A 23,877-nucleotide genomic window follows, 5' to 3' on the forward strand; every position below is an offset into this window, starting at 1 on the left:
TATCTGACTCTGTTTCTCTTTGCCTGTCTATCTCTGTTGGCTTTTCTGTCCTCAAAACATTCTCTCTCTCTCTCTCTCTCTCTCTCTCTCTCTCTCTCATTTTGACTCCATGACTGTTTCTGTTTTTGTCTCCCTCCTTTCACAGTTTCCTCCTTCTCTCCCTATATTTATTGATTTCTTTTTGTCTATAACTTCATGGGTCTTCTGTGTCCTTCTCACTTTCTTTCTCTATCTTTGTCCCTCTTTTGCCAATTCCCTCAGTTGATTCACAGTTTTTGACATCGGTTGTGTATGAGTCATTAGAGTCCCAGGTATGGGGTAAGCAATTATGAGCAAGGCAATTTCCCTTGGTCCAGCCTTAGTTATTTTAAATCTTAATCTAAATCTCGTATAACTCACCACAGTGATGTTACTGGAGGTGGAAAGTGGTATCTCCACCCTGGCCTGAAAGAGGATTGTTTATACTCAAGTTCCTAGAAACACTTCAGTTTTTGTTTTTAAGTCAATATTTGATAGCCATTCTCAAAATTCTTGTCCTTGTACCATGGGAGTTCCCAAGATCCTTTTGAGCCATGTGCTAGGTGAAAACTATTTTTAAGATAAGACTAAGGTATTATTTGTTTCATCATTGTGTTAACAATTTCCATGATGGTGCAAAGGCAATGGTAGATAAAATTTCCAGAATCTTAGCACAATTCAATATGGCAACACCAGACTGTTAGTAGCAGTCACTGTATTTTCCACTGTCATTTCCTTAAAGTAACCAAGCAAAAAAAACAAAAGGCAGGTCAATTAACAATGTCCTTTATGAAGTAGTATGCATTATTTTTTATAACTTGTTCTCTGAATAAACACCATCTTAATATCCTTTGTGATGAAATGTGAAGTATGCATAAAGCAGTTTTGCTGCAAACTGAAGTATGATGTTTTCTTGAACAAAAAAACACTTTTGTAATTGAGTTGCACACTGAACTAGCTACTTTTTCATTTAACATCATTTTAACATAAAAGTGTAACTAATAGTCAAATTAAAGCTATTGAGGCTTAAGGTATTTGGCATATATTTCTCAAAAATAAACAAATTGATCTTGTAACTTCAAGGAAAGTAACTATTTTGTATTTGTATTTGTTGCTAGTGATCGAATTTCAGCTTTGAAGTAAAGGTTAAAATTTTGAAAATTCTTTGTGCCACCATAGGTGTAACACTTCCCAATACTTTAAAATCATTCTGATAAGATTAGCTGTAATTTTAACAGGAATACTTTTTAGTATTTTCTGTATGTTAATAATTTGATTATGCATGATTTAGTGAACGAATATTTTCTAGGTCACCAATGCATGATGACCAAGCAGTCATAGATAAAGATCCATTCACATTAAGAGATAGCCAGTGGATTTTAATATAATATTATGAAAAGTTACTGGATGTGGTTTTAGATTTTATATTGTAACTGATCTTTTAGAAACTACTTCTCATAAAATGTTGCTATGCTATCAAAGACGAATTCTACAATAAGTTTAAAAGCAGTAAAAATCTCTTTCTTTTTTCCAAAAATACATGTCTATATCAGACTAGATTTTCTTCATAGGTTTCCATCAAAATAATATATCATACAGGTTAAATGAAGATTGAATAAGGCTATTTTCTATTAAGTCAGATTTTAAGGAAATTTACAAAAATATAGACAGTCTCACTCTCCTCCCTAATTTTTTGTTTTAGAAAATATAATTATCTTTCATAAAAATGTGTCATTTATGTTATTGTTTTATGGGTTTGTTTTTATTTTTAAATTAATATTGTCATAATAATTAACTGATAACCAATGACAATTGTTAAAAGTTTTTCTCAGCTTTCATTTCTAATGTGATAAATGAAAATTTATATACATAAATGAATGCTCTTCATTTTAAAGAGTATATATAGACCCTGATTCCTAAACGTTTAAGCACTGATTTAAGACAACTTTCTATCTCCTCATACCCATTTACCTTAATTCAAGTTCCCAGAAAAATATCTGAGTAGTAATGATACTCAAAGAATTTCAAAGAATCTCAGTATTAATGATAAATGTTCAATTCAATCATGCCTCTCTTTTACTTTGAACCAGTAGTCTCAGATCAAACATATGTACCCCAATATTTAACTCTTGTAGAGTGAGTACATTCCTCATTAGTATTCATTATGGCCAGTCATTGTTTATCCCATGATGATGCTGGGAATGTCATTTCTATACCCAGTAAACATTTGGAGAGTTATTCTGTGCCAATACCAGACATTGTGCATACATTTTACATACATCTTTTATTTCAATCCTTAAAAGAATACTATGAAGGTAGTGATTTGAATCAGTAATGGGTAACTTGTCACTGCATAACAAACCACCTCAAAACTTAATGACTTAAAACAAGTATTGTTTTATTTGCTTTTAACTCTGTGGGCATGCACTTTGATCTGAGGCTCAGCTTGGTGGCACTTCTACTTATCTCTCCTGGAACTTTCATGCAGCTACAGTCATCTGGCAGCTCCACTGAATCTGGATGGTCTAACGTGGGTACTTCTATGTCTGATGTTGGTGCTACCTATCAGTGGGCCATAGGTCTTGAACAGGCCAATGTGGTTTTCTCCTATGGTGGCGGAAGAGTTCTAGGAGGGCGAGAGGAGAAGATGCAAGTCCTCGCAGGTTCCAGGCTCATAAGTCACATTCCTCTACATTTTAGTGGCCAAGCAAATCACTAGACAAGCTTATATTTAAGAGAATGGATAAATTTTAGCTTTGAAAGATGAAAATGGAAAAATTTCATTGCAAAGAGAGTATGTACAGAGATGGCAGGAATTATTGCAGCCATTTTGAAAGCTGTATATCACAGTGTCATTAAATCCATTTTATAGATGAAAAAACTAAGAAATAGAACAACTAGAAAGTAGTGAGGTTGAAATTTGAGCACTTGTCTTTGTGTTGCCAAAACACATACCCTTAACCGTTAAAATGTTTAGATGGATAGATATTGAACCCATGATTTTAACTCTTTAAGAGTAAGGGTTGATGAGGCTTTGGTTCTCCTGCCATCTTTGTTTCTTTCCTGTACCAAGTGGCCACTGAGTGTCTATCTCTGCTGCTGCCTACTTTGTGGGTCTCTATGCCCCATAAGTGTGTGGGTGGATGGGTCTCCATCCACACACTTCTCTGAAAAATGTGTTTGAGAACTAATATCAGAGACCCTTTATAATAATCACCATTCTGACTGGTGTGAGATGGTATCTCATTGTGGTTTTGATTTGCATATCTGTAATGATTGTGATGTTGAGCATTTTTCCATGTGTTTGGCCGTGTAAATGTCTTCTTTTGATAAGTGTCTGTTCATATCCTTTACCCCATACTTGTTGTTTTAACAAGGAAATTTTAGTATAAAGGATGGATTAAAGATTTGTTGGAGAGCTGGAAGAGGAAAAAGAGGTCCCTGAGATTATACAGAGAGTAGTCTCAGGAAGCATCTCCACCCTCAGGGCTTGGGGAACAAAATGAAAAGCTGGGGCACTGGGAGCTTGGAAAAGGGACTTTGTAGATCTCTGTATCACACTTCTCAGAAGTGTTGCTATGCAGCCAGTGTTGGTATCCCAGGAGCTCTTAGGAGAGGCCTTGGGAACTCAAACTCAAGAACTCTTAGGACGAGATACAAGCCACCTGGGGATGGCACCTCTGTCAGGTCAGAATAAGCTGGTTCTGGGAGAATTTGAAAAATCTGTAGGCAGAAATGACTGCCACTGACAGGGTGCAGGATGATTGCTAAACAATGCTGACAGCAAGGTAACAGGAAAAAATAAGCTCCTTTCTCCCTTTCTTCACCCCCACAGCCTGTCTCCAGCGCCCTCCCAACCCCCAATGCAGAATCTAAGGAAGCCAGCTGGCAAAGGAAAGTGGTGTGCCGAGTCCTAAACCCAAAATATCAAAGCAGAATATAGAAATATAGGTTTAGTTTTAAGTCTTATGTTTAAGTCTTTAATCCATCTAGGGTTAATTTTTGTATAAGGTGTAAGGATGGGGTCCAGCTTCAGTTTTCTGCATATGGCTAGCCAATTTTCCCGACACCATTTATTAAATAGGGAATCCTTCTCCATAGCTTGTTTGTGTCAGGTTTGTCAAAGATCAGCTGGTCGTAGATGTGTGACGTTGTTTCTGAGGTCTCTGTTATGTTTCATTGGTCTATGTATCTGTTTTGGTACCAATACCATGCTGTTTTGGTTACTGGAGCCTTGTAGCATAGTTTGAAGTCAGGTAGCATGATGCCTCCAACTTTGTTCTTTTTGCTTAGGACTGTCTTGCCTATATGAACACTTTTTTGGTTCCATATGAAATTTAAAGTAGTTTTGTCTGTGAAGAAAGTCAATGGTAGCTTGATGGGGATAGCATGAATCTATAAATTACTATGGGCAGTATGACTGTTTTCACGAATTGATTCTTCCTATCCGTTAACATGGAATATTTTTCTATTTGTTTGTGTCCTCTCTTATTTCCTTGAGCAATGGTTTGTAGTTCTCCTTGAAGAGGTCCTTCACATCCCTGTATTTTATTTTCTTTGTAGCAATTTTGAATGAGAGTTCACTCATGATTTGGCTTTCTGTCTATTATTGGTGTATAGGAATGCTTGTGACTTTTGCACATTGATTTTCTATCCTGAGACTTTGCTGAAATTGCTTATCAGCTTAAGGAGATTTGGGGCTGAGATGATGGGGTTTTCTAAATATACAATCATGTCATCTGCAAACAGAGACAATTTGACTTCCTATTTGAATGCCTTTTATTTCTTTCTCTTGCCTGATTGCCCTGGCCAGAACTTCCAATATTATGTTGAATAGGAGTGGTGACAGAGGGCATCCTTGTCTTGTGCTGGCTTTCAAAGGGAATGCTTCCAGTTTTTGCCCATTCAGTATGATATTGGCTGTGGGTTTGTCACAAATAGCTCTTATTGTTTTGAGATATGTTCCATCAATACCTGGTTTATTGAGCGTTCTTAGCATGAAAGGGTGTTGAATTTTATCGAAGGTTTTTTCTGCATCTATTGAGATAATCATGTGCTTTTTGTCATTGGTTTATGTGATGGATTATGTTTATTGATTTACATATATTGAACCAGCCTTGCATCCAGGGATGAAGCCGACTTGTTCGTGGTGGATAAACTTTTCAATGTGCTGCTGGATTCAGTTTGCCAGTATTTTATTGAGGATTTTCGCATCAATGTTCATCAGGGATATTGGCCTGAGATGTTCTTTTTTCTTGTTGCGTCTCTGCCAGGTTTTGGTATCCAGATGATACTGGCCTCATAAAATGAGTTAGGGAGGAGTCCCTCTTTTTCTATTGCTTGGAATAGTTTCAGAAGGAATGATACCAGCTCCTCTTTGTACCTCTGATAGAATTTGGCTGTGAATCCATCTGGTCCTGGGCTTTTTTTGATTGGTAGGCTATTAATTATTATCTCAATTTCAGAACTTGTTATTGATCTATTCAGGGATTCAACTTCTTCCTGGTTTAGTCTTGGGAGGGTGTATGTGTTCAGGAATTTATCCGTTTCTTCTAGATTTTCTACTTTATTTGCGTAGAGGTGTTTATAGTATTCTCTGATGGTAGTTTGTATCTCTGTGGGATCAGTGGTGATATCCCCTTTACTATTTTTTATTGTGTCTATTTGATTCTGCTCTCTTTTATTCTTTATTTGTCTGGCTAGTGGTCTATTTTGTTAATCTTTTAAAAAACCCAGCTCCTGGATTTATTGATTTTTGAGGGGTTTTTCATGTCTCTATCTCCTTCAGTTCTGGTCTGATCTTAGTTATTTCTTGTCTTCTGCTAGCTTTTGAATTAGTTTGCTCTTGCTTCTCTAGTTCTTTTAATTGTGATATTAGGGTGTCGATTTTAGATATTCGCCACTTTCTCTTGTGGGCATTTAATGCTATAAATTTCCCTCTAAACACTGCTTTAGGTTTGGGGCTAAGAGACAATAACTTAAAAAAACAAATTTCTTACTCAGCTTCTATTGAAGGGGAAATAGAAGCAACTTTCATTGTTCAGTCTGTACCTGAAGTGAACCGATAAGAGGAATTGAGATGTCAATATTATTTAATGGGCCCAGTGGACCCTTTTGAATATCTAACTTTTAGGATGAGAGATCTACTTGTGCCATCTAGTACCGTTGTAATTACTATATTTGTAAAAATAGAAATCCAGGAAGGCACTAAGAGAGTGAAGCAACAGAATTTATTTTAGAGTGACTATTTTTAAATTGACGACTATGACATGTCTCCTTGAGCTTGAGATGTTTTACACAATCAGGTTTCAGTATTTTCAATACTGCGATTTGCATAACCAAGATTTATTTCATTATTTTATAGAAGATTCTATTGTAATGAAACCAAAACAGCTATTAAAGGGTATAGACCTAGGCTGACGAATAAATGTGATTTCATTGTAGTTTATGTGATTGCAGTATAATTTCCTGCAATAAATTTGACTTTTAAGTGGTGTGTGTATGTTCATGTACATATATGTATGTGTGTGTGTGTGTGTGAGTCTTCTAAGAATATTGTCAGAAAATTGCTCAAATTTGGCAACAGAGCAAAATACCTGGCAAATTTATAAATGAGGATTTAGCTTGCAAAATTATCAATGCTAGAATATATAGGTACAGAGTAATATATTTTATACTAATGTGATGAATGGAAATAGATAAATGTGTTTCAATATTATGGTTCTTATTCATTCAACTTTTAGACATCCACAAGCATCTTAAAAAGAGAAAAGCTATATATTCAAATTACTTTTCTTTCTCTAACACATTATAACTTGATTGCATTCCTCCTTTTTCTCATCATCTATATGCTATTTCTGATATTTAGTTGATTTTTAACAAATATTTAAGAATACTCATTGATTTATGAAAACACATATAATAAAATGCATTACCTGAAAATGCAAGCAGTAGTGTCATTAAGGATGGGTACATCAAATTGGATTGGAAGTACACATTTTTTTAGTTAGGGCAAAACCAGCAAGATGGAGTAAGATGTGGAATTTTAGATGAGCACTACTGAAAGAAGGTGGGTTTTTATTTTCCATGTTCCCAAGAGTTTCTGTTTCATTTCGTCTAGGAAATCCACTGGAGATGGTTTCAAGATATAGGATCCTTATATGTGAGGTATCTCAAATGAAGTTGGAGCATCCATGTTGAAATTGCTTCATGTTGTGGTAAGAGAAAGTTATTCTTAATATGTTGACCCTTTAAGAATGGAATGAGAATTTCATACTATATATACATATTATATATATATATTATATATAAAGGAAATTTATATATAATATGCATATTATATACAAATATACAGACATGCGTGTATGTGTGTATGTATGGGTTTTCTTCTTATGAGCAGATAATGAAATACAAAATACAGAATTTTGTAACCCAGTCTACAAGTTTGAGATTCAACAAAAAGTCTTTATTATTTTGCAGTGATTATTTTCTGGCTCCTGAAGTGGAGTAGGGCACGATAGCAGACTCAAATTTGTTCTTAACTTCTCACTATGTGTATGTACATTATATTAGTCAATAAGTTACCATAACAGCCTTAAGAGGTAGGTATTATTATCCACAGAGTAAAGATGTGGAAACAGAAGTTCAGAGAAATTAAAACCTCATCCAAATTCATTAAACTAGCAAATGGCTCAAGAGTGATTTGACTGCAAAATCTACTCTATCACTGTCATGCTGCCTCCTTGGATGAATATTTAAAATATAAGCCACTATTTTGTTATAGCACTATCTATGAGGATTTGTAATTAAAGAAATGTTTATCTGAAACATTCCATTCAGCATAATGGAAATTTAAGCTCAAATATGCATTTTTTTTTTTTTTTTTTTTTTTTTTTTTTTTTACATAGAAGACATTTGTTTGAGGAAATTTCAGATTTCTGGTTGAAACCTTTAGAATTCCAGTATGCATTTGGGATATTAGTTTGTAAATGACAGAACACAGGTTCTTTTGTTTCTGGAACTCAGCAGTACCATTAGAATTAGTTGTTTTAGGTAGCCTACCTGAAAAAGTTCAAACCAGTCTATCCTGGTGATCATGAACCACATATGTCCTCTGTCTCTGTGAGTCAGATTTGTTTGGGTTATTCAACAGTGATGCCTTGGAAGTGTGTAAAGCATTCTCTCTGTGGTAGTCATGCCTGTAGTCTTGCCTCTGAATTAGTAACAGCACCATTTCTGTGAGAGCAGATACCATGTCTGTTGCTGAAGATTACATTTTTACTTTCTATGTTATAAAAAGGGGGGAAAGGAAAGCCAACTCTCAGTTTGAGATTCAGAGGAGCAGTCTTCAATTATCTCCAGGTTTCAATGTGTAGTTTCACTTTTTTATAGGAAAAAGCCTATAAAATTAGTGAATGCCTGGAAGATATTAGACTAGACTCTCCAACATCAATAAGGACAGACTTCTTCCAGAGCACCATGGGAAAGGAATCTGGGCAATTCTTTACTAAAGCTATTTTTTATTATTTCCATTCTGAGAACACCTGCATAAATGTCTGTGTCACTCCTATGCTATATTACTTTTCAATTCAAGCATCTTAAAAAAATTTTACAGAAGCTCCTAACCAAACATTTCCAAATTCCCACTTGATGTCCAGCTTTGGATTGATTTTAAAAGTTTTTTAAAAATAGAATTCTCTCTGTGTAGGAGCACAATTCTTTCTGCCTTTTCTCTGTAATAACCCTATATTTGCTTCTGTCTTACCTACTTTGAGATAGTGATCAAGTTACTAAACATCTTTTAGCCTCAGAATTCTCATTATAATGAGAGATTCATAACAGTCAGATTGCTTACATTTTGAAGATTACAAAGCGTATGTGTAAATCACCTACTGCTTAGAACATTGCTGGCGATCTTTCATATTAGCTATATATCTAGATCTACAAATAGGTTTGATGACATGCAAGTCCCCCAGATATTTATGAGGAACTTCTTGGAATATTCCAGAATAAGGACAAAATTGGTTCAGAAGATTGGTGTGACTCACGAGGTTGGCGGAGAGGAGGTGAAAGGAAGCCTCATCTTGATCAGAAGTATCTAACCAGGAAAATAAGCATTTTATGCATTTATTACCATGCCAGAAGCAATAGATCTTTACCTTAGGTTTGTTCATATCACCTGTGTGACAATGTTCCTTTATCACAAGACTTTTTAACATTTGCTTCTGTAGGCCAACAATTCTCAAGATTTAAAGTGTTTATAACCACCTGGAAAGCATATTAAATACAGAGGGTAGCAGATGCTGTTTGAGGGATTCTGCTTCAGTAAGATAGGTTGAGTTCTAAGAATTTGCATTTTAAACATGATTATTCAGAACCAGAGCAATTCTGGTATACCCCACTAACTGCCATATTTTCATCTTGAAGATTAAAGTTTTACAGTCTATTTGGAAGTTTTATTGTTGGAGATAGAATTGAACAATTTTATTATGTAACTGTTAAGAGAGATAGCTAAGAATAAGACAAGATTTAATAATAGTTCTCTACACTTATTAGGCAGTAGAGTAACTCTGTACAGAATTTGATTCCACGTACTTATAAGAAGTTGATGGAACAACTACGTAAAAATAAAACATGCTGGTCAAGTTAATAATAGGGTTTCTGATTTTACTAATGTTTATCAAAACCATTTAATAACCAGTTGCTTTCGTATATGTATTAATTTATCAAATCCTCATTCTAGTTCTGTTTAGTATTTTGTATCCTCCTTTTACAGATTAATACAAATAGATTTATAGAAAATACTAGCTTGTTAAGTTACAAGGTTAGAAAACAATAGGGCCAATCTTGGTACTAAGACAGCGTGCAACTGGTACAACTGTTTCCTTATCCCAGGGTAATTTAATTTTCCAATCATGAAAGGTTTTGTTTTTATGGCAGCCACCAGTATAAGCACGTATTGGAACAACCAGCCTATATTTATTTTGTTTAAACTGCTAAACATTTAATTTACCTGATGAGTTAGGCTTTGAAAAGCATCAGCAGAGTAGGCCTGTTTCATGTGCTTTGTAAAACTTCTCAGGAAAATATCTTCTGAAAAAAAATGTTTCAGGTATCTTCTACACATTCTTGTTTTTTACCAGTGTGCTTATTAACTTTCACCAATTATTTGTATGTCATCTTTCATTTAAATCAATTATCAGTGATTAAGCCTCGCTCAGTAGCTAGTCAATAACCTCTTTTAAAAACAAAAGCAGCTGGGCGAGGTGGCTCATGCCTATAATCCCAGCACTTTGGGAGGCCGAGGTGGGCAGATCACCTGAGGTCAGGAGTTCTAGACCAGCCTGGCCAACATGGTGAAACCCTGTCTCTACTAAAAATACAAAAATTAGCCGGGCGTGGTGGCAGGTGCCTGTAATCCCAGCTACACGGGAGGCTGAGGCAGGGAAATTGCTTAAACCCGCGAGGCGGAGGTTGCAGTGAGCCAAGATCATGACATCGCACTCCAGCCTGGGGGAAAACAGCGAGACTTCGTCTAAAACAAACAAACAAACAAACAAACAAACAAACAAGCATTATAGATAGATAGATAGATAGATAGATAGATAGATAGATAGATAGAAAGAAAGAAAGAAATAGAGATATGTCCAGCCTCCTTTGTATCTAGATGTGGCTTTGTGTCTAAGTTCTGGCCAATGTGATGTTACCTAAAACAATATATACCATTACTAGGTGATATCCTTCAAGGGTCTGAATGTCTGTTTCTCCTTCTTCCTTGACTAACTTGGAAATTAGATACAGAATGAGATGTCCTGGTGAGCCAGCTTGTATCACACAGACGAAGATAACTGTCTAGATGTGGTAGAATAAGAACATAGAAAGGGTCTAGCTTACTGCCTTAATTTATAGAGCAAAACAGTCCAGGACTCCTTCTGTGCTGAATGTTATGTGAAAGATGAATAAGCTCTACTTTTTAAGCTATTACTATTAAGCCACTGTACAGGGCAGAATATATGTCCCAATGAAGTCACGCATTCTTCCGTGAATGTGTTACTCATGAATGTTTAGCACACTATGGCTCCTTTAGGAAGTTAATCTTAGCTCGACAAGATTCACTGGGTCCTTAAACAAAGAATGCCACTGTGGTTGCCTAGATATTACACATGTACCATATAGAAGCATCTCATCTCGCACATCTTACTCTTTATACTATTTTCCTCACCACGTTCTCCAGTGATCCGTCACCAGCTCTGTTATCCTTTTTGTCCATCCATTACAGAGCAATGCATACATTTGTTCCTTTTTTCCAATTCGTTTTGCTACAGCATTTACCTTTCATGCATGTGCAGTGTGAAGACTGCAAATAAAAGACAACAGGAATAATAAACCCTGAGACGAACTTCAGAGTTCTTGCCTTTCTTAACAGCATTCAACATAAACTTTAAAAACCACATCAGACTATGCAAATAAAACAATAAGTGGATGCCTTAAAGCTTCTCCCAAGATAACAACATCCAAACCTGTATAATCTACAAGATATTCTTTATTGTCTCCTGCCCTTCGCTCAATCCCTCACCTGATCTATCCTCATTTTGCATTCAAGACACATTTTTTTTTCCATCTTTAGTATACCTCCTTGGATCTTTATTTTGGAGAAGATTTTAGATCTATGTTTAATTCCCATAGTAGTCAAAGAATGCCTTGATGTCTTATGGATGCAGTGTTCTCCTGCTCCATAATGGAGTCTTCAGTTATCTTTAAGTGGCAATTATTCTACAAAGAATGCTCCCTACTAAAATGACTGTTTTGACTATGACACTAGCGTTCTGGGACACAGCCTGAGATTGCATCTTTACCTTATCCCTTAATACTACAGTTTGTGCATTGTCTGACTAGCAGAATGCAGGCTTATTGTATGCCTTAATATATCTCATAGCTGGCTGCTTACTACAATTGCCATATTTTATCATTCTCCCTGTCACTTCTTTAATGCATCTCCTATTCCTAAGCATACATGCTGGCATTTTCAACTCAATGTTCAACACACAGTATCTCACTTAATTCCCTTAAGCCTCTTAGATAAACATAATGATCACATTTTAGTCACCAACTCAACAAACATTTACTTAGCGTTTCTTTTGTGTCACCTATTACTTCAGGCAAGGGAGAGGGAGATAGCAAATAGCCCCCTAGTTGCTCACTCTCTCATAGGGAAGACAAATAAGATAAATGTAAAAATACAAAAACAAAAACATAAACCCTCTCAAAAAAACCTTTCAAATATACAGTAATAGCATAAAACTTCATTCTAAGAACAAGGAGCAAATAAGAAAATTGCTCAATTTCACTGGAAGGAGAGGAATGGCAAAGATTAGAAAATGTTTCCTGGGCATCGTACTTCAGCTGAAATTGGAAAGATAAGGAGACAGACTGAGACAGATACAACAGATTTTCTAAAATGTCACAGCTAGTTAGTGGCAAAGAAGGGACAGGGATTCACACCCAGGTACTTCTGATGTCATGGACCATGCAGTCAGCCATTCTGGCTTCAGAGTTATTCGGGTTTTTGGTGATTTCTATAATCGAATGCCATTTACATATTGGTACACTCACCTGGCACCCCCATCACTTACTCTCCTCACTTCTGAGCACTTGCTTCTCAGTTACATATCATCTCTACCACCAAGTTTTAGTTTTATATAGCTTTATAACTTGGTGGTGGAGATGATATACAAATTGAGTTTTCAAGGAAACAACTTCCAAATTTTCAGGTTTTCTGTACAGTCTTTCCTAAAAGATTCCAAATGATATTCCAATTACAGTCTGCCAATTCTGCTTTTCTACTTTTCCTTTCATAATAGCTCCTCTTTCACTTTACAATACAAAGACATGGTTCTCATTCTTGTCCTTGCTTCCCAGGGTATGCTGTCCTGGGGGATAAAAACCTTGGTGAGGCTTAAAAAGGGAAGAGTCAGGAATAAAATGAAGCTTCTATAGGGACAGTCCAAAGAGAGCAAAACAAGGGAGCTTAAGGAAGAAATAAAGGGGGCATACCTTATTTCTTTCAGGTGTTAAACTTATAACAATGCTACTGTCTTTTTCCCCCTGTTGTTCATCACTTGATCAAGCTTTTCTCCATCCATCCTCATCTTCTTTTGGATTTCCTCTAATAAGATGACAGATTAAAATATCTGTATACCAAAGATTTTAAGGAACATATACCTAAACATAAATAAAATATATAGTAACCCCAAAATTATATTCTTTAAAATTATACACACCAAAATTTGTTTTTGATGTCAACTTTAAAAAGGTATCGGAGTGTAAAAATAGTCATTCAATGCATATAATAGCCTTGAAAATGTATTCATTAAATACATGAATAAGTGAGTGGAGGATTTATTCTAATGTAAAAGGCAAAATCTCAAGATTTATAGATCTCTCTTGAGAAGTGAGAACAATTGCACTATAATATGTATACATTTTTGCCTAGGTGCAAAAGGGGCTTATCACACAATATTATATAATTTAATTGCACAGTATCATTAGTATGTAAATGCCAAGGAGACACTCGTGGTACTATCATTATATGCTGCCCCAAGCTATATCAGAGGATCACTGAGAAAGGAATAGGGTATAGTTTGTTTCTTCTCAACTTTGAGGAATGACAGTAAAATTGTTATTGCAGCATAATTAAATATGCATATCTAGATACTAATAAATGCTTTGCTGTCCTAGAATTCAAGAGAAGTGTCAGGCCTCTCAGCCTTCTCTGGCACTGGTCATAGTCTCTAAGTTTTTCTGTAGCTTTCTGTAGCTAATAAATGACTATAGAACATTCAAGAGAATTTTATCGTCTATTGCCCTCGCTGAAAACTCCAATATTGAGTCTGCTTATTTTATTTCAGCTGGATTCCTTCCTTCCTTCATTTCTCTCTTCCTCCTTTCCTTCTTTCTTCCTTTTCTCTTTTTCCTTCCTTTTTTTTCGTGGAGAGAAAGAGTGTGGTTGGGGCAAAGATATAAATATGAGTGTTCCTTTTAAGATATATTAGTCAATTTTCTCTTTTCAGGGGCATTTAAAGCAGAAAGTGCATAAATAAAATTAATTGCATAACTCTCTAGACATATGTCAAAATCTTGATGTGTTCAGTCTCTGTAATTGGTGTTGTATATTCAAAGTAAGTTTTGCAAACAGCAGGAGCACAGGCTGCATGAGAGCTGCCTATTAAATAGGGGTAATCTGCAGTAATGAAAGTCCTGTCAGCAATCCTTCATAGTTATGGGAGTCACTAGTTGGAGTTTCACAAAGCTACCTTCTCCATTTCTATTTCTTACGTATATGTATATACAAAGTTTTAGTGATTATTATAACTGATTTTATTAGCCACTGTAGGCTTATTATCTTGACATGAACCAAAGTAAAACAAATGTATTTGTTAATCTAATACTAGATTCTGTAACAAATAAACCTCAAGGTGTATAATAGCTCAAACACAATAGAATTACAGTTCTTTGTCATTTAAAGTAAAAAAAAACAAAAAACAAAAAACAAAAAAACATATGGGGTACATGGACAACTTGCATTTAAGTAAAGATACAAAAAGCAGTGCTCCTTCCATCTGAGGGCTTGCTATTTTCAAAATGTGTCTTCCAAGATCACCCTGATTAGTTTTATAAGCTGGTAGAAGTGAAAAAGATATAAGGAGAACAAATAGGCATTTTTGAAGGCCAGGCTGAGGAGTGGGGTACCATAATTTTACTCATTTTCCATTGAGTAGAACTCACCTGACAGAGCAACAGAGACAGGAAATCATAGCCTACCTGCATGTCTAAGAGGAAAAGATATAAGCTTGGTGAACAGCTAACCTGTCACTACCCAGCAACATGTAAGGTTTGGGAAATGCAATAATTAATAATTGTATTCAGGAGAAGAGGATGACTAAAGTTGGAGGCTGATGCAAGGCAATGTGGAAATTACAAAATGTAACAGAATGCTTAATTAATTATTTTTATAATTATATTGATCTTTTCATGCAGAATGAAAATGCTAATTAGTTTCGTAAGTATTAACAAATTAAACATAGCCACAGACAATGCTGGACCCCAGTAATGAAGAGAACTTAATTCTGTAAAGATTTGTTCTACTTTTTAATCTAGAGTGGGTAATAGAGGACTACAGGTCTTAATAAAGGTAAATACCACCTTTTGGTTCAGAGGGAATTCAGACAGGTGGAATAGAAATGCACTGCAGTCATTCCTTCATTCATCCCATGCACATTTATTATGTACCTTCCATATTCCAGATACTGTGTTTACCTTGGAGATAGATAAATTAGTCAGATAGCACCTCTGCTCCCAAGACCTTGCATCTAAGTGTAAGAAGCAAACCTTTAAACCAGTAAGTAATTATAGTATTATAGTTATAGTTCTGTGAATGTATGAAAGGAATGATCACATCTTCCAGAGATATTGGGAAATATCCTATACAGGAGATGCTATTTAACCTGGGTCTGGAAGAATGAGTATTTTTAGGCAGCAGAAAAAGTTTTAGGGTAGCTTTAAACCCATGGTCAAGTATATGAAAAAGTGTGGCAGCTGAAGGGTATGAAAGAAAGTGGCACAAACAGACATAGGAAGTTATTTTGCGTGTCCGGAAAATAAAGGCTTTATAACAGGAGGTAGAGTTCTGCGGAAGCCAGTTATTGGACAATGATTCCAACCTCAGGTGTAGATGGAATGGTAGGTTTTTGAGGGAGGTCCTAGCAGAGGAGGAGTGGCTTTCTTCTTTGTCACTTTTTCACTGTTGTCAGCACTCTTAGTGTCTGAGGTAGCCTTCTAACTGCAGAACGTAAGGCACTCCTCCTCATTCACCTCCACGATCATTCTTGCACTATATGTGTTCTCAGGGAGCTATAAAAGGGATAGAGCTACACAGATAGAAGTTGCAGAAATAAGATTAGTGCAGAAAAGTAGTAAAAGAAAGTAAAGTTCGTTAAATTGGAATATAAGTTGCCCTTCCATAAATATGACAGAGCATGTTATCCTGCTGTTGAACAGTTTCTACTTGTTAGTTCAATTTCTGCATGTGAGCTCTCATTTCTTAACGTTACATATTCCAGGAAAACACAGTGGACAAAATCGTAGATATGAGACATAGTGTAATATTTGTTACAGTGTGATCATGTATCACTTAAAGACAGGGATACATTCTGAGAAACCCATCGTTAGATGATTTCATCATTGTGCAAACATCATAGAGTAGACTTACACAAACCTACATGGCATAGTCTACACCTGTATGGTATAGCCTATTGCTCCAAGGCTACCAACCTGTACAGCATGTTACTGTACCAAATGATGTATGCAGTTGTAATGTAATGATAAGTATTTGTGTATCTAAACATTGAAAAGATGATGCATTGTGCCAAGTTGATGGTTATGATATCACTAGGCGATAGGAAATGTTTAGCTCCATTATAATCTTATGAGACCACCATTGTATTGTGGTCCATCATTGATGGAAATGCCCTGATGGAGTGCATGACTCTATGTAGTATATACTATAATACCCATAAGTAAAATGTAAAAGGAGAGAGATAAATTGAAGAAAGAGGTGTTAAGCAAAAAGGAAATAGAACTTAAAATATTTGGAAAATTCTAAGCCAATGCATATTGTTAAAAAGTGAGAAAGCATGTTCTGTAGAGAACACCAAGAATGTGGCTGGACAGTCACTCCATAAAGAGGTTACCCATGAATTTAGTTAGCCATCTTAGCAGAGGTCAGGAATAAGAAGTGGATGACTCCAGCAGAGATCCTGCCACTGGACTAAAAGGAACAAAGATGGGACAAAATGAAGAAAGGCTTTCAGACTTCTGAAATTCTATAGAATGGAATAAAAGAGATATCTGGCTCTCTGGCTGCAAAATATGCCTTATCCTTTAACACAGGAACAGAAAACCAAATCCCAACTGTTCTTACTTGTAAATGGGAGCTAAATGATGACAAAACATAAGTATGTAGAGAACAACACACACTGGAATCTTTTGGGGGGAGGGTGGTAGGAGGGAGAGGATCAGGAAAAATAACCAGTGGGTCTTAGGATTAATACCTGGGTGATGCAAAAATCTGTACAACAAATCCCCATGTTACCTATGTAACAAACCTGCCCTGGTATCCCTAAACTTAAAATAAAAGTTTAAAAAAAAGAAAAATGATCCAAAAAGCAATTCAGAGACCAGCAGGTCTCCTGCTGACACCGCAGGCCCAGAGCCCACAAATGGAGGGGTGCAAGGCTATCTCCTTCCTGGTTTCAGGGGTAGGACCACCTCCCTGGTTTCAGAGGATGAGGCTGCCTTTGCTCATTTCCTCAGGGGCAAAACTACCACCCATGGCTGAGTGGGTGGGACTCCTCACCAATGGGCCTAGAAAGTGAGGCTGCCACCCTATTGGGACTGGAAAGCAGAGCATCAAGCCAAAGAGAATTATTCTCTGGAAATTTAAGATCTAACGGAATTTGCCTTTCTAGGTATTGGACTTGCTTGAGATCTGTCATCCCTTTCTTTATTCCAGTTTCTCCCTTTTGGAACAATAATGTCTTTCCTATGTCTGTCCTACTGTTTTATTCTGGAAGCACATACCTTTTTGGGTTTCACAGGTTCAGAGGAGGAGAATTATTCACAAACAAATTTTGAATGCTGCCTCTCAAGTCTTACTATACATAATATAGATGATATTTAGATATACTTGCATCTTGGAGTTGATACTGGGATGGGTTAAGGCTTTTAAGACTATTGAGATGGGGTAAATGCATTTTGCATGCCAGAGAACATGAATTTTGGGGGACCAGAGGGTAGTTTATGGTCCCCAAATCCGTATGTTGAAGGTCTAGCACCCCTGTGTGACTTTATTTAGAGACAGTGTCTTTAAGAAGGTAATTAAGATTAATGAGATCAATAGAGCCAATACTGTTAATCCAATACTGCTGGTGTCCTACGAGAAGAGACCCCAGAAGTGCATGCACACAGATAAAAAGCCATGTGAGGATACAGCGAGAAAGCAGTCATCTGCAAGCCAGGAGAGGCCTCACCAGAAACCAATCCCGCTGTTCCCTTGATGTTGGACTTATAGCCTCCAGGACTATAAGAAAATAAAATTTTGCTTAAGCCATCCAGTCTGTGATATATTGTTATACCAGCTCAAGCTGACTAATACAATGTGTTCAAATGTCACTGACCACTTATAATAATAATAATGGCAATAATGTTTGCCATATATCAGATAATATTTTAAGCCCCATATATACATTATTTCATTAATACCCTTGATAACTTTTAATGCTAATTATTAACACAATTTTACAAATTAAGAAAATCAGATCAACCAGGATGATTATTGGTTTTCCAAACAGTGGAGAACTCAACGTCATTCTAATGTAGTTAGGTTGCACGTGACTCTCCACAAAGAGCTTAATTTCTCTGGGCTTCAGTTTTATTGTCCATTAAGTGATGACAGTATGTTTGCTGCCCTCTTCAGATGGTTATTTGCGTGGTTTAAATAAGATGATTTAAGGGAAACCATTGTATCCATTTGAGTCAGGAATATCTTTATCATCACCACTACAATTTTTTGGTGACCTTCTGTTCCTGCTGACATCATTGACTTTTCTCAGGACTGTAATCGCAGTCCTGACACCACAACACCCTTTTCAAAGTATTTTTCTTTCAACTTTTTATGTATAGGCTTTTGTTCTGACTGTTAATTTAGAGAAAAGATATGATCATAAGATTTCCTTGAATAACATTCTTTTCAGATGGTGAAAAATTAGTCTCCTAATGACTTCATTGAGTTTGCACATGGAAGTTAATAATAGATAATGGTTGTGAAAATTTGTTTGTGAATAATTAAGGGTATTGACCCACAAAATAAATTTCCCTTACTATCTTAATATTGTATTAATCTTACTACTGTTGAGTTCCTTGCTTTTTCCCCCTTTGCTATCTTTGTAGAATAAAATACTCATTTTCTCTAATATGACTCTATTTTAATACCTTTTAATTAGCTACTAGAGCATCACTCTTTCTTTTGTTTCTCTAACAAAACAAAATCTAGCTGTCCCTTCTATATTATATGAAAATCGCTTTTTTGTATGTGTATTTCAGATTGAGCTTTATTTTAGCAGTGTATCTTCTAACTAGGTCAAATATTTTATTTTTATCAAAATGAATTATAAAGTAATCAGATTAGCTAACAGTGAGACATGCCACTTAAAGAATTTGAGTATATTGCAGGTTTTTTTTTTAAAGAACATTATATTGAATCCCCTTATGACTCTAGAACATATATATTTATTAAACAATGTAGATACAGTTGCTTATTTCTAAAGCAATATGAATAGAGTCCCCACCAAGCATATTTTGACTCCCAATCACTATGTATATGAAAATGTTTAGAATTTAAATATTCTGATTTTATGCAATTATAAAAAATAGATTTCTAGATTTTGTATGCATCAACATTCATTACATTGCCTTAACTTTTGTGTTGCTGCTTCTCTACTCTCCCAATCTCTTTGTCTGTATCTTAACTATAGGACAGTCACAAAATGGAATAAGAAAAAGAAATAGGTCATAAATGTGATATTGCACCAAGAGCCCTTTTTAGCATTGGATGGTTCGACACTTCCATATTTGAGATCACTAGTCAGAATTTTAAAGAAAATGTGGCATGCTGTTATTCCAGTTGAATGTACTGTCCTAATAACTGTAAGACTCATAGGATATCTAAAAATATATTATATATACACTGTTAGTCTCTTTCTTATTGTTAATTGCAGAAAATATCTCCCAGGAATTTGTAGGTACAAATATATATATCCTTTTTTTTTGTATTTTTTGGTGATTAATCTTGAAAACAATTTTTAAAAACAAAAACTAAAGACCAGTATTGCTGAATATCATTTTCTTGGATTTTGACATGGTTTCTTTTAAAGAAATTTATTATAAAGCCATAGTATAATTTTTTAGCAAAATCAAACAAGCATCGAACCTCAGGATATCAGAAAACAGAGCATTGCAATTTAAATGGACAGCATTGTTATAATGATGGATTTATTCAGCAGACAATGACTGTATTACCAAAGCAATCTGAATTAATCTGAAATTGAATCACCCTTTGTACAAAATTGAGGAAACTGAAGCAATTTTAGATTAAGACATACAAATATCATGCTATAAGCTTAAAACTGAATTCAAAATAAATGGAGCTCTTTATTATCTTACTTTCATTGTTTTATTGTTTTAATTTTTTTATTCCTTTTTTGCTGCAAAGAGCAAAGATATTGGCGATTTCTTAAATGTGTGAAACTGTACATTGATATACCAAATAGAAATATCTGGAATAAAAGGTACCAGAATTTTTTAGGGATTGAAAGTATTTCCTTTTCTGTAATCAAGAAAGTTTCATTTTTATCATACTCAGCATGAAATTGTTTACAGCTTGTGAAAGAATGGAAAAGACACAAGCCCTTGGCATAAAAGTTATTAATGTACTTGTCAATCATAGTCAATTAAAGGAGATTCAGAAAAGTTGGCATTATCTGATGTACCCTCCTAGCTCACATTAGTCATTTTCAGGCTCTTTCTAAGAGACTCATTAGCTCATCTATTTGCAAATGACTGCCACTATCTGGGCAGATTGCCTTTAAGTTCTATTTTGCTGAAAGATAGTGTTCTCTTGAAAGATTGCCATGTTGATCAGCATAAAGCAGTGTAACAGGAGTTTAAAATCATGTGTGGGTAAATTAGATTCAACAAGAAATAAATAAATTTCAATACTCAAGTTCAACTATGTATTAAGAAGAGTTGGCATTTTCAGAGAGCTGAATCCATTTCCCCCCCAGTCTTTACACTGGCCAGGAAGAAGTGCTACACTCCTACCAGTCCTCACCCCTATACCTTATGTCCCTCCACAGAGGATTCCCACATCCTTATGTCATCATAAATATCAGAGAAGCTCTAAAAAAGAAAATATGTTTATTTTAAGAATAGATCATTGCAATGGGAATACACTTCCCATAATAAATTGTATGCATATTTTAAGAGGTAAAGAAAGCGAAAAGTTTTTACAAGAAAAAATGATTACCCAATTGTTTTGAAATAATTATCCTTGGTTACAAAGATCAATAACAAGGGTGATACCAGTCCAAAGTTGGACAGGCAATTGTTGGGTAGATGTCCTTGTAGAAGTATTTTTTGTGTAAGGTCACAATGGTCTTTGGACAAGTTTGTGGGTTGTGCTGCATCCTTTTTTGTTATCAAGCATACAAGCTTGAGAACTCTCCTTCCCTGGCTCTGTTTGTCCGGATTTTGATTCTGACAACTTTTGCGCTTATAAAATCTTGGGTGCCCGGTGGTAGACATACCCTATACTCCCATCAGATTTCTGTCTCATGTAATATGTTCTATATTGTCTTCTCCTGCTACCATTGTATCAAAATCTGAAAGCTCAGAGAAAAAAAAATGTTAACATCCAGAAATATGTTTGGAAAATGGCTATGGTTGGGTTAGTAAAGAGTTCTTCTACAATTGGCAGAGAAGGGGGCTAGAAACTCGGGGTTAAAGGGAATATTTTCAAAGAGTTTGCAAAAGAGTTTTGGTTTAAACTAAGGCTTTTGGGGAACCCAATGAAGCAGGGTGGTGATATGTTGAGAATTATGTTTTAGGGAGATCCCTCAGACAATAGTATAGAAAATAGAGTGAAAAGAGACAAGTAGGTTGGGCACGGTGGCTCATGACGGTAATTACAGCACTTTGGGAGGCTGAGGTGGGTGGATCACATAAGGCCAGGAGTTTGAGACCAGCCGGGACAACAGGGCAAAACCCTGTCAATACTAAAAATACAAAAATTAGCCAGGTATGGTGGTGTACGTCTATAATCCCAGCTACTTGGGAGGCTGAGACACAAGACACACTTGAACCCTGGAGGCGGAGGTTGCAGTGAGTGCAAATCGCACCACTGCATTCCAGCCTGGGTGACAGAGTGAGACGCCATTTGAATAATAATAATAATAATATAATAAAAAGAGATAACTAAAGGCAAACTGGCAGTAGAATATTGTAATTATATATAAACATAGTAATTAGGATCTAAACTAAAGCAGTAGCAGGAAAAATTGAGAGTAACTAATAAATTTGAGAAATATCTGGGTGGCAAATTGATACAACTTTGCAATTAGATGTTGGGTAGGAGGAAAGGGGAGGAGATTAGAATGAGTCCAGGTTCTTGAATTAGCCAAAGATAATGTAGGAGGAGGCACAGGCTTAGTTAGAGAAAAATTACCTTTGAGGGACTTGTTTGACAACCCAGAGGAAACCGTTTTAGAACTCACGAAGTTCTTAATAGAGGTAAAGATTTAAAAGTGCCTATGTCATTGGACTTCTCTGAGTATATATAAGATTTTGTACTAAACACGCTTAGCACAGTGTCTTAAGTTGAGTAAGTTCTCAATAAATAGTAGCTATGGTTCCTGACAATGGACTGGAAGATGTGGATAGTTGGATTACTCTAGGATGGAAATTTGACTCTGGTCCTGGATCAGATGGACAAGGGATAAAGCAAGAATTCCAGTTATGATAAAGGAAGGTTAAAATAATAAGCCAGGAAACTCTGCTACATCAAAAATTAAAGGAAAAAAGACTGCTAGCCTCCAGGAGAAGAGAGTGAATGTTCTCAAATATATCTGGAATGTGATGCAGTCTTGCTTCATGAAAATTAGTCATATTGCCACGTTCCCCCCCGCCCCTGCCACTGCCTTTTTTTTTTTTTTTTTTTTTAGAGTCTCGCTCTGTCACCCAGGCTGGAGTGCAGTGGTGCTATCTTGACTCACTACAACCTCCGCCTCCTGGGTTCAAGCGATTCTTCTGCCTCAGCCTCCTTAGTTGCTGGGACTACAGGTGCATGCCACCACACCCAGCTAATTTTTGCATTTTTAGTAGAAATGGGGTTTCAGCATATTGGCCAGGCTGATCTCGATCTCCTGACCTCATGATCCACCCGCCTCGGCCTCCCAAAGTGCTGGGATTACAGGCATGAGCCACCGTACCCAGTCTCACCACTGCCTTTTAAAGCAACTGTTTGATTTTATATTTGCCTTATTTGTAAGTATTGCCTCAACATAAATACATTTTGCATTTGAAGTCATTGAAAACTACTATATTTGCTCAACAGTTATATTCCAATCCTATGTTTCCTCAGCTTAACCTCTTGGAGTCAAAAAGTTGTAAAGCAATTTTATGCTGTACCATGCCTCTCTGAAAAGAGATTTTTCTTTACTTTACCACATGAAATATGTGGTAATTGACAAAACATGATGTAGTTAAGGACAAACATGTAAATTACAGCCCCAGATTACAGCAGTACACCTTTATTAGAAAGTAGTCAGGCTATCTGATGTCTTCCTGCAATGCAAAACTGTCTGAAGGCATTGAGTAACTCAGTACCAGGCAAAATGGATTGTACCTGCCCAGATGGAGGCAGAAATGCTCATGGTGGTGTTGTAAAACAAGCTCCTAAGCAGTAAAGAGACAGTGAGCTGTCCGTAGGGAAATGAAAAAGAACTGCAAATTAAGCATGCTGTAGTTATTCACTCTTTTATATTAGTGTCTCCAACTCCGATAAATGCTGTTTAGGGTTTTCATGTGCTCAAAACTGTCATTTAATCTGAAATGATGTTGTTGCATATTTGAGAGTCATTTTGAAAACTTACTGAAAAGGATCTGACATCCATACCATGGAGTATATGGCTAGGGACATTGTGGCAGTTTATTTGCCAGTGCAAGTTTAATCTACATCAGCAAATATCT

This window comes from Macaca thibetana, chromosome 15 (assembly GCF_024542745.1).
Source record: "Macaca thibetana thibetana isolate TM-01 chromosome 15, ASM2454274v1, whole genome shotgun sequence".
NCBI lineage: Eukaryota > Metazoa > Chordata > Mammalia > Primates > Cercopithecidae > Macaca > Macaca thibetana.